Raw genomic sequence first — 13,261 nt, forward strand, 5'->3', positions numbered from 1 at the left:
AAGCAATCAGTGGTATGTGGATATAATCATTTATCTCCAAACCCAAAAATATAGGCAAAATACCTCTCGCTCTGAACAAAAACATATTCGATACCAGCAAAAGACTACATGATCGTCGGTGATACACTTTACCGTCGCGGTATTGATACAGTTTTGAGAAGGTGCCTCACCCATGAGGAGGCCGAAAAAGTCCTGAATGATTGTCATTCGGGCGCGTGTGGGGAGCATCAATCTGGTTATGCTACAGCACAAAAAATCTTATGAGCAGGATACTTCTGGCCAACAATGTTGAAAGATTGCATAACCGCAGTCAGAAGTTGCCATGCTTGTCAAATTTTCGATAGCAAAACCAGGAGACCACCCGCACCTCTACAGCCAATAGTTGTTGTTGGGTCATTCTCCAAATGGGGCATCGATTTCATGACATGTAACCCCACCTCGACTGGGGGGCATGGGTATATCATAGTCGCAGTTGACTATTTTACCAAATGGGCCGAGGCGATGCCTACATTAGATAATACTGGTGAAACAGCTGCCCTCTTCTTTTTCAATCATGTAGTCGTCAGATTCGGCGTACCACAGGCTATAGTCACAGATCATTGATCGCATTTTCGCAATCACATGATGGTCGAATTAGCTACCAAGCTAGGGTTGTCTCACGACAGCTCTACTCCATATTATCCACAAGCCAACGGACAAGTTGAAGCAATCAACAAGGTCCTGAAACGCATGCTGCAAAGGATGATCGGAGTTCACAAGAGAAGATGGCACCTAATCATGTACTCAGCTTTGTGGGCTTACTGAACATCGGTAAGGAATGCAACCAGGTTTACACCTTTCCAACTGGTATATGGCCTGGAAGCAGTCTTACCAATCCAGTGCGAAATCTCGTCTCTCAAACTCGCAATTGATCTCCTCCCTGGAACTTCAAAAGAAGAAGCTCGTTTCTTGGAATTAATCCAATTGGATGAAACCCGTCATGATGCCGCTTTGGCTAACGAAGCCCATAAGAAACGAGTCAAGGCGCAGTTCGACAAAAATGTCAAACCCCGTGTCTTCTCAGAAGGTGACTTGGTCTTGCTTTACGACCAAGAATCCAATAAATTGGGAGCACGTAAATTTAAGTCTTTATGGATGTGCCCCTATATTTTTAAACAGGTGTTAGCAAAAGGATCCTACGAGTTAATGGATTATGATGGAATTCCACTGGCGCAACCTCGTAACGGGTTGTACCTCAAGTGTTACTATGTGTAATGGTAACCTGTATGCTTTTGTTATGTTTTTGTTTTCGCTAAAGTGTTTATTTTGGTCAAGTAATCCACTTTTTACATTCGTTGGAGATGTCAAACCTATTGGAGTCATATGTTGGATATGCCGATGGAGCGAGTCATAGCTCGCAGAACATATCTTCCGCAGCCTGGGCTATTTTTGATCCAAGCGGCGAGTTAGTAAGTTTCAGAGGGGTATGTATTGGTCGATCAACAAATAACATCGTTGAATATAGCGCATTGATAGAACTTCTCTCTGATGCCATCACACATGTTATATGCCAACTAATTGTCAGGCTAGACTCACAACTCGTAATACCACAACTCACTGGTATCTATTCTGTCCGAAATCCAGCTATTTATCACATGTTCCTAAGGCTTAAGATTTTGGAAAGACAATTTGATTTTATTCAATATCAACATATTTCCATAAACTTAAACACGTTAACTGGCTCATTGGCAAATTATGTGTTAGATAGACATTTGCAACATTTATAAAAAGAAACATACCATCAATGTTTGCATTTGGATCATATAACTTAACCAAAATAAAACTTCGAAAATCAAAAATATATATAACTGTTTATGGTTTACACATAATGTTCTGTAACCAAGACAAAATTAGTCAAGTGACCAAAAACTCAAAATGCTAGGGGGCACCCTAGTCTAATGATGCTCGTGATAGCAAGTCACAGCCTGTGCGATCATGCGTAAGAGATGAGTCCATCATCTTGGCACACCAGTAGTATGTCGTTGTAACCTCAAAGGTAGCTCGTCAGTCTTCACATCTGGAATACCAAGAGTGAGGCCCTCAACCTGCTCCTGTAACGCTGTGAGAGTCTCGGCCACATCGAGGTCACAAAGGATAGCCCTTCCAACAACCTCTCCTGCTGGGGCGCCAACTGGTACTCTCAGGCGAGCTACTGGACGAACAGGACCAACATATGCATGTACACATGAGTTTGATTAAAGTCTTGATAGAATAAAGCATAAGGACATTATAAATGAAAAACGATAAACAGAAATATGGTCAAAGATTTTACCAATGTCGCCCCACTGTTCGCCATCCGGAAGTACTAAATCTGGATCACCCCGGAATTCCATGCCAGCATATGGATACTCGGAATAAAACATCTCCTGACGATCAAACCACATGAAGAAGGTATCAGAAAATGAAATCTGAGACTGACCAGCATGCCTAGACATATGGCCAACCCATCTCTGCATACGTGGTTCAGTAGGTGAAGGTAAATCGAGTGCAATATACTGCGGCTGCATAAGTTGTATCTTCTCCAAGGCAAAGGCAGTCAAAATAGAACCATACCCAAAGTTCTTCAACCTCCCACTCTTTATCTTGGTCAACTATTCTTTCATCACAAGAAGTACTGCGTCGCACCAGTTGAACACCTTGGGTTGGAGGCATTCCAAGGCATACTGCACATAAGATTGGTTGGCTACATGAAGAGCCGCACCACCAGCCATCCTACCAAAAGTAAACAGAATAGTCCTAAGGGACCTGTCAGTGACATCACGAATGATGATCTTTCCGTCTTTACTCGGCTAAGATCCCTCTCTGCAGTATTGGTGAACATAATCTCTCACAGAGTCACCTCCTCGGGCCGAACCTGATAAAGAGATGGGGGCACCCCGCCTCGACAAGCCAGTCAAGAAATAGATGTCTGCTACAGTCAAGGGGATATATTTGCCCCTAATCTGGAAAACCTAGTTGGTAGGATTCCAAGCATCAAGCAAATACTGCAGTAAGTTGATCTGTTGTCTCATGCTAGAAATGCGGAAAAACTTCAGCAAGCCACAGTTCCGCAATGCGTTTACTGTAACCGGATCATGTAGGGCAAGCATGTCCTCTTCTTCATGCTCACGTTCTCACCATGTAATGGTCATCTTACTCCAAAGATCTCTGAAAAACAAACAAGAGAAGAGTTAGATCCTGATTTTGGTAACAAAAAGGAAAAAATTCCATCAAAAACTGTGCACAGAATTCCTTCTCTGTGCCCATCGCACCTACAGTAGTGCTCTAGGTGCGTTGCATGTCAGATGGCCATTAGATAGGCCAACATCCAACGTACCTTTCGATGCACAAAGGGTGCGCTGAAGGCAGAACGAGTTTTTCAAACACCAGAGGCTCAGAAAAACCAGGAATCAAGCTCAGAATGTAAAATGGAAAACATGAAATGAAAGAGCTCGGGTTTAGCTCCTACCTGGTCCAGATGGCGCCGAGAATCTTCTACAGAATCTCCCGAAATCAGCTGATGAAAATCAAAGGGGGAAAGCACCTCCAAAGCTCCAACAAACCAAAGTTCAAATGAAATGTTAAAATGAGAGGTAAAAACACTTTTTCATTACTTTTTACGTAGTTCAAAGTAAAATATTAGTGTTCTAACACATTTTCAAAGCATATATTGTTCATTTCTGACTAGTTTGATGAAGCATTTGAAAATACAGTACAATCTTTGAAAGAACAAATCTATTTATGGTAAATTCAAAAAAGGGACCATTCAATCGAGCAATGTTACCGCAAGGTTCAAGCTCGTTAAAAAATAAACATAAGATATGAGCAAATGTTTCCCCCCGTGTTTAAGCTCGTTAAAAAATGAACTATTCACCGGTAAATGACCATCGTGAATGTAGTACTTCAGCCATTAAAGCCTTGGTCGTGTTTGCACCATCACCTCCACTTTTTCATTGGCCGATCATTCACCTCCATTTGATTGTTTACCCATTTTGAGGAATAGCTACGAAGAGTGATCTCACTAGACATCCTTGTAACACTGCCGTGATTGGAAAATTCCAAACCTTACTTGGAATCAGTTGCTACCCATTTTATCACTCGTTCCTCAAAAGACGAGTCTCCTTTAAGCTCTTTTCAACTGACTCGTAAAATATGAAAAGATTGCCGAGCCATTGGCCTCTCCAGCTCGTTAAAGGGACCGGAAGTGCTATCTCTCCTCTAGATTTTAATCTTTTTGGACCTGCGAGATTATTACACAAAAAGATCAAGCGCTGGTTTTGTTCAGCTCGTTAAAAGTATCAAAAATTCATCCCTCTGTATTGTTTTATACTTTTTTGCACTTAAGGGATTAGATGACGAAAAAGGAATTTTGGAGTTACCTTTACGTTCCTTTTCAGACTCTCTAAAATTGAAAAGGACCGAGTTATCTTTGTCATTAAACTCGTTAAAAGTGTAATAGCGACAAACTTGTCTATAGACGAGAACGAGTTTCACTATCGCTAGGCTCATTAAAACATAGCGATGGGTTTGTCGAAGGGAAAATTATAGAACAAGCATATGTTATCCTCCTCAAGCTTGACAAAAATTAAGAGGTACTGGTCAGCAATGACTGGGGAAAATTGGGAAGAAAACTTGAAGAAACTTTATTGGTAGCAAGTCGCTCTTGAACATGACACTTCCACTCCGCGTCCGAGTCGGGTTGGGTTGTTTCATTCACCGGTCATATCACCATGGTCCCATCATACCATCCACATTTGGGGTTAATGCTACCAATCCATCACATCAGTGTCGCCGATATGTTCCAGAGAAGTCATGCAGAGAATTCACCTATGTCTCACCCACTACCATACATTTATACTCCATTCTTTCATGACCGCGACCCTGAACCTTATATCACCAGATCATTTTCACCTCCATTAAAATCATTTACTCCGTTTCATGTCATTTATGTGGGATTCATTAAGGCCCTCCTGTGACGGATCGCTTCTTGTCGACATCAGCTCATTATCCAAGAAGTTGATCTAGGAACACCCCATTCAGTACTTTGAAGCTTGCATGCCTCAATGGCAAGTTTCTCACTTCCAGCGACAGGTTTACATCAATGGCCTTCGACCGAAAGATTTTGCGTCGTGTTCGATGCCAAGTCCTTTATCCACACCACATGAATTGTACTGTAGTACCTTGAGGGTCATTATCATTATCGGTGATTCCTCTCGCACTTGTTAACAGTTTACATCATTGGCTGGTAATCAAGCGGTGTCTTTCCATGTTCGACTTCAGAACATTTCTCACATGGATCGACTTGTACTTCAAGTGAAGATCGAACGAGATTGAAGACCTCGGATCTAGTTTCATCTATCCGGGCTGCGATATATATTTAGGGAAATAAAGACATCAAATATACATCATTTCCGCACAGATAATCATCCAATCAAAAGGATGATGGCTCTATCAGAATCATCAGTCTACACTCAGACGATTGTCTGTCCTATGTACATGAAAATGAATTTATAAAGCTGAGCATGGGAATGCCCGCTCAGCTAGATCATGAAAATATTATGAAGATAATGTATTGCATTGTATCTTATTACAGGTCTCCTCCCAGCGTTGAAAGAACTTCGGATCCTCATAATAAAGCATTTCACCCGACATCAAAAGATTATAGACCTCATGCTTTAGGGGGCAACTGTTATAGACATTTTTGGGCCCTACAACCCCAAGCATGAAATGTCCATAAACCAAGGGCTCCTAATTCCCTAAAAGTGTTGTTCTAACCCCTAAAGGAACAAGGTCAACAGATTACAGCTTCTCCCAGAAGTTCTCCATGAAAAACTGCTTAGAATTGGTCAAAACAGGATCATTTCAGCTGCTCCACTGGCTAAGTGCGTTGCATCTCACCTAAATACACTGTGTGGGTGAATTTCATTTCAAAAATCCCTTCTGTGGGGTGCGATGGGCGAGAAATGACAAATGGCAGTATCATTCCACGAGGTGGAGAGGCAATGGAAGCTTCCAGAAACTTCTCCTGTGACACTTGCCTCACTGAATTCGACCAAGGATGAGTAAGAGACCATCAATCTCCAAGTGGAAGCAAGAACTATCAGAGGAAAGACACTAATCAAATCATGAGCTGACTCATCTCCATTACAGACATCTATACATGGATCTCTCATCCCAGAGATCCAGAGGCTGGAATTTTGCATATTGTAAGGAATTGATGTTGGTTTCTTGAGACAAACATCAGATTGTTGGGTGATCTAAGCTTTGTTTGAGGTGAAGAGGGGCTTCTTTGCTGGGAGGTTGATGCTGGGTCAGAACAACTTGTTGTAACTCCTCTTGGCTCTTTCTTGTTTATCAATAAAAGCTATTCAAGTTTTCCTCTATGCTCTTGTATCATTGATGTTTGCTACATTTGTATGGTCAATTCACATCTGATCCTAGATTGTTTATGATTATAGATCCATGTCTTTGTATAGTGCTATGCTTTTGTGATCTTACAGGTACTTTGTGAAGCTGGGCGTGCAAGGGAGCAGGTAGCTAAAGACTATCAAAGAAGAGAGGAATCAAATCAGGAGATTAGCGCAAGATAGAGGTTGGTCTTCCTGTTCCTCTCTATCTATAATTCATAAATGAAAGATGAAAGTAGCTTTTCTCTGTTCGTTTCTAAGGAAGCTGTCACACCTTAGTGGGATAGAGCAGTTCTATATAGACACTTTTCCCTGTAACAGGTGGTGGAGGCAAATGAGTGGGAGGAGAGTTATACTGGGGCCTCCACCCCTGATGAGGTGCATTCCACTAAGGCTGTGGCTGAGCATAAGAGTGAAACGAATGAGAAACTAGAGAAGCATGGTATTGAGGAGGATACGAGCAAGGAGGGGGTGTGGACTAGGAAGGATTAGTAGGGGGACCCCAAGAAGGCATGGAAGTGGATTGATAGGGGTTGTAATAGGTCTTGGATGTCCCTTGCATTCCCTACTGGTAGGGTATGGGTCCATGTGGCCTCCTTTAGTTCATATAATAGAGTGGTTCAGTGGCTCCTTTTTCCCTTTGATATGCAACTCTGATTCTGGGTAGGGAAGGGCACTGATTTGTAGGATGGTATCCTTCACAGACGAAACACACTTCTAAGGAGTGCATTGGACATTCGTTCCTAGGATGATTTCTACTGCACCTAGGACAAAAGATGTCCCAAACCCTCTTGGCTTCCTCTTGCTTCCTTTGGATCTGTAAGGTATCTAGTTGCATGGCAAGAAACTGCCTCATATTGCTCTTGAAATCTTCCATCTGATTTGAAAATTCGTCTTTGGACAAGGCACTACTCCCAACATTTCTATTTGTAGCCATTTGCTCCAGAGGAATGTTTTCTTCTTCTTCTTCCCTTGAGGTTCTTCAAATATGTCTTGCGATCCAGCTAAGGGTTCTTTAATCACAGCCATCAAAGAAGAGAGAAGGTTGGCTGTGTGAAGCAGTGGGGGTGTTGTGCAACCATTTTTCTGAATTATCTCTACTCCTACAAGGCATGAAAGGAAATTTTTTTGGTTGATTTTTGTTTCTTTCTGCTTGTACCTACAAAACTAAAATAGATTGAACTGCAACTAACTATCTTGTTGAAATGAAAATGCGGAATTGAAATGAAAGTAGGAAAGGACTAATCTATTTTGCTCAAATGAAATTGCAGGAATGAAATGCTAATCTATGCTTGCAGAATTGAAATGGCGGAATTGAAATACTAATCTATGAAAGCGGGAAATGCTAATTTACTTTTGCATAAACGAAATTGCATAATGGAAATGAAATAAACTACTTAGCAGAAGATTGTAGTGGAAAATAGAAGAAAAACAACAATCACCAATACTCTGACACTTCCCCGGCAACGGCACCAAAAAGAGTGGTGAGCCCCAGTATTGCAGCAATAATGTTGCAACTCCTGGAACTCCCTTCTTTAATTTTATCAACCCGGTAATTCGTAACAAACTTGGAAGCGACGGTGTTGTATGCACAAGTACTAGCTCTTACCGCAACTGTCACTTGATCAGCTGGCACAAGTCCGCTAGGAGCTTAAGATAACTTCTATGAGCTCTTAGAAGAATCTTTTTAATTGATGGATGAAAGCTAACTCAAAGAAGGCTAATCTACTTGCAGAAAGAAATTGGAAAGCAGAAAGAAATTGGAAATCTGAAAGGAAACGTAAACCCTAGCAAACCCTAATTTTACCAGCTAGCCCTACTGATGCGAAAAAGAGGATGCAAGCTACTGAAAGAGATGCCATTGACTTCTAGGAAGGTAAAATGCATGTGTCTAAGTTATCACTATCTTAAGAAAACATCTTTTTGTATTTTTGAATAAGTTGTTAGAATTATCATGCATGCAATTTAACTGTTTTTTACTGTGCAGAGGTGGATTGGCGAGAGGAAATGCTTGGAGGAGGTTGGGAAGGTTCGGAGAGGGCCTAAGGGGTCCCTAACACCCTTTCAGAGAGTTTCAAATAGTTTGGCTATCAAGAAACCTCTTTCGTGATCTTCTATAGGAAGTCTACAGGGGTTCTACAGGATGTTCTGGAATTTCTACAGGATGTCTGTAATTTTTCTACAGGATGTTCAGAAATGGGATTTTGGAGGATGGATGGAGGAAGAAAGATGGAGGAGTGGGTATGGAGGTGAGATAGGGGTGTGAGGATGTCCAGGACTTGGTGAATGAGGCTGAAGAGTGGCTAAGGCGATTGGGTTGGTTCAAAGATAAGAGAAGCAATGTTGCACAACAATATGGGAATTTAGGGCAGAGTGAGCAAATGGAAAACATAAGGCAAGGATTCTAAGTAGAGGATGAAGCAGGTGGGATTGATGGAGAATGGGCAGGTAAAGAAGGATAACAGGTGCTCTGCAAGTTGTTTTTCAAACTGAACAAACAAACACTTGGAAAACCAATGACCTAGTTACTTCACTCTAATCTGACCTAGCTGTCAGTAAAGAGAATGAACAGAAGTTTGACCTGCAATGAAACCATGTATACTAACTTATGCAACTAAGCAAGCAAAAATCTGAACTTGTAACCAACTTCTACAAATGAAAATCAAACACTAGTGATTGCATGGCAAAGCAAAGTCAGTGTTTTTGTGGGCAACAAGGTCACCTTGATCCCAGCTCCTGATCCCACTGAGGGAGAGGTGAAATCAGAGGTGTTTGATGGCCCTTTTTTGAAGATATTCCCTGTTATTAACCTACCAACTAAATATGAACATAAAAATCCTTTTTAATCATCAAAAGCAATCTAAATAACAAAGCAAGATTTAAATCTAAATAGCAGATTTTATTCTAAGAATGCAGCAAAAACACATAAAGGTAAACAAAGGAGGTACTGGGCACTTGAGATGGGCCCAACCCCAAGAGCTACAGCCTCCTAAGAGAGATTAGAGCTGGTGCAAAATCTGGATTCATCTTTATTGATCAAAAGAAATGTTACATTCCAAAAACTGTCCACAAGGAAAACTTGAAAATGTGTTGAAATTCAGAGCTAACTTACTGCCTAAAAAATGACTAAAATAATGACTAAAATCGAACTACAAACTAGCTAACTTCTGCCTACAAAATGACTAACTAAAATGGGGCCCTAATCCCTCTTATTTATACAAATTGAGGACCCCAACAGCCCTCCTAATTTTAGGAACTCGGCTGCCAAAACTTGTAGTTAACAACACTTTTAATAGAACTTGCTCGGATGCCCTTGTGATCATCGATTTGGTGGCCCTTGAACTATGAGCTGATGGTGGAGAATTCGAGGTAAAGGCCCATAAATGAAGGGGACACCTTCCTACAAATCCTCTCCCTTTTTCTCCCACGAATTTGGCTGTCAAGTGCTCATTAAAACCTTTGATTTTGTCTCAAAATTGACTAAAAATTTGCACAAAGCACCCATTAAACTTGTTGGCATAATGACTAACCCAATTCACTCTATTAGCATAAATATAATAAAAAAAATGCAATAAACTAATGAGAATGGTGGATTAGGTCGAATTAGGAGGTTGAATGAGCCCATATAATTATCCATTTTTGGGGCTCATCACTTCAACAAAGGAACCAGTCAACCATTAGGGATCCTTCCAAAGTTACCGATAACATTGAGAAAGTAAACTATTCATTTGAACGTGATGGTAGTCCAAGATCCACTAGATTACAATCTACTCCTTGGACGTGACTATATATATAGCACGAAAGCTATTGTTTCCACATTCTTTCGAGTGATGTGTTTTCCACATGAAGGAAAACTGGTGCAACTTGTCATCCAGCTTTCATTTCTTGGTTCAAACACAGCTATGAATCAACCATCATCCCTAAATGGTCTCTTCACATCAACAATTTCTCTTAAACCTTCATTCCATCCACCTAATTACAACGAGTAGTTCGGTGAGTGTGATGAAGTTTAGGGGGCATGCACCCTAGTCTGCTTCGGCAGTTGAACCCAAAGGAAAAGAGAGATTTTCTTGAAAGGTTATAATACTTGGACTGAGAAACATTCTCGTGTAGATTATGTGATTAGTCTGACATACTTATTTCCTTTGTAGGATTGTGAGTGGAAGCTCACAGCATTCATCTTCATACGTTATGTGATTGGAAGCTCACAGCAATCACCTTCGTCTATTTCGATGGACAAAGCAAAGGAAGAGATTTTGTCTGCCGACAGAAACAATCGTGCCTAACTGCAAGGACTTCCATTTGGTAACCTAGAAACTCTCCTTTTACTAAAGCACCTAGGGGCATGCAAACCTTTGTGTGCAAGTGAAAAATGACCTTTGATTTTCTTAGTTTGTAGGTTCTCAACCCTTTAACCTCATAGCTCAATCGTTTATGGCTTGCATAAAAGGGCAATGAGCACATGTTATAGTAGTGTTCAAGCTCATTAAAAAATACTGGTAAGAGCAATGTTCCCGCAAGGTTCAAGATTTTTAAAAAATCAACCTGCACTGAGCACATTTTGGCACAAGGTTCAAGCTCATTAAAAAATAAACTTGCCTTTGATAAATAACCTTTGTGATCGCTTTGCTATCAGCCCTTTTGAGCCTTGGATGTGTTCCTTCCGTCACCTCCGTTCATTTGGCCAATAATATGCTTCCACTTGATTGTTTACCCTTTTGAGGAACATCTGCAATGAGTGATTCTGATTGCCACCCTCTTCACACTGCCATGTTTTGAGAAGTTCCAAACTTACCTGGAACCAGTTGCTACCTAGAAATACCACTTGTTCCTAAAAAATGAGTCCCTTTTAAACTCTTTTTAGACTCATTAAATATAAAAATATTGCCGATCCATTGGCCTTTCCAGCTCGTTAAAGTAACGAGATCACCATCCCTCTCATATATTTTAATCTTTTTGGACTTGGGGGATTATTAAACAAAAAGATCGAGCGCTTGTCTTTGTCGGATCATTAAAACTATTGAGAAGTCATCCCTTTCGTATTATTTTACACTTTTTCGAACTTAAGGGATTATGCCACGAAAAAGGACTATTGGAGTCTCCTTTTCGTCCCCTTTCAAACTCTCTAAACATGAAAAGGACCGAGTTATCTTTGTCGTTAAACTTGTTAAAGCAATAGCTACAAATTTGTCCACCAAGACAAGAATGAGTCTCACTGACACTAGGCTCGCTAAACACAAAGTGATAGGTTTTCCTGAAGGGAAAATTATAGACCAAGCATATGTTATCCTCCTCAAGCTTGTCAAAAATAAAGAGGTACTAGTCAGCAATGACTAGGGAAAAATGGGAAGAAAACTTGAAGAACTTTATTGGTAGTAGGTCGCTCTTGAACATGACACTTTCACTCCATCACCGTGATTGAGTTGGGTTGGGTTTTTTTGTTCACCGTCACCATTGGTCCTCCATACCATCCATGGGGTTAACGCTACCAAGTCCACATCAGTGTCGCCAATATGTTCAAGAGAAGTCATTTAGAGAATTTACCATCCAGAAAATGCCTCATCAACTACAATACTTCCACCCTTCATTTTTCATGGTCGCCATTCCTGAACCTTATATCATCAGATCATTTTCACCTCCAAAAAAATCATTTTCTCCGTTTCACATCGTAGATGTGGGATACATCAAGGCCCTCTTACGATAGGTCACTTCTTATCGACATCAGCTCATTATCCAAGAAGTTGACTTAGAAACAACCCTTTCAGTACTTTGAAGCTTACATGCCTCAATAGCAAGTTTCTCACTTCCGGCGATAGGTTTACATCAATGACCTTCGACCGAAAGATTTTGCGTGGTGTTCAACATCGACTCATATATTCACACCACATGAATTGTACTATAGTACCTTGAGGGTCATCATCATTATCGGTGACTCCTCTTGTGCCTGTTAACAGCTTACATCATTGGCTGGTAATCAGGCGATGTCTTTCCATGTTCAACTTCAAAACATCTTTTCACATGGATCGACTTGTATATTGGGCGAAGATTGGATGAGTTTTGAAGACCCCAAATCTATTTTCATCCATCCGAGCTATGATATATTTAGGAAAAAAATACGTCAATTGTACACAGAAGCTGCAAAGATAGTCATCTAAGCCAGGGAAGATGACTCTTCATGCGAAGAATCACCAGTCTGCAACAAAAAACGATTGTCTGTCCTATGTACATGAAAATGAATTTATAAAGCTGAGCATGGGAATGCCCACCTCAGCTAGATCATGCAAATAATATGATGATGATGTATTGTATTGTATCTTATACAGGTCACCTTCTAGTATGAATACCTCGGATCCTCATGATAAAGCATTTCACCCGACGTCAGAAGATTTACGACCTCATGTTTTAGGGGACAGCTATTATAGACATATTTGGGCACTACAACCCAAACTCATATGTCCATAAACTAAGGGCTCCTTAAGTCCCTAAAAGTGTTGTTTCATACCCTAAAGGATAATGGTCAACTGATTACATCATTTCCCGGAAGTTCCACCTAAAAAACTACTCAGAACTGGCCAAAACTAGACCATACAGACTACTCCATGGGCAAGGTACGATGCATACTGACTGCCAAACTAGCCAGGTGCGATGCATACTGAAATGGCCTTTTGTGGGGTGTGATGAGTGAGAATAGACAAATGGCAGAGACAGTTTGCGAAGTGGATGATCATGGAATCTTCTAGAAACTTCTCCTGTGACACTTGCCTCTATGAATTCGCCCAGAGATGAGTAAGAGATCAATAAAATCTCCAAGTGGAACCATGAACTATCAGTGAAAT

The sequence above is a fragment of the Pinus tabuliformis genome, chromosome X, assembly GCF_031772625.1.
Source record: "Pinus tabuliformis cultivar Carrire ecotype Pingquan chromosome X, CPIR1, whole genome shotgun sequence".
Lineage (NCBI taxonomy): Eukaryota > Viridiplantae > Streptophyta > Pinopsida > Pinales > Pinaceae > Pinus > Pinus tabuliformis.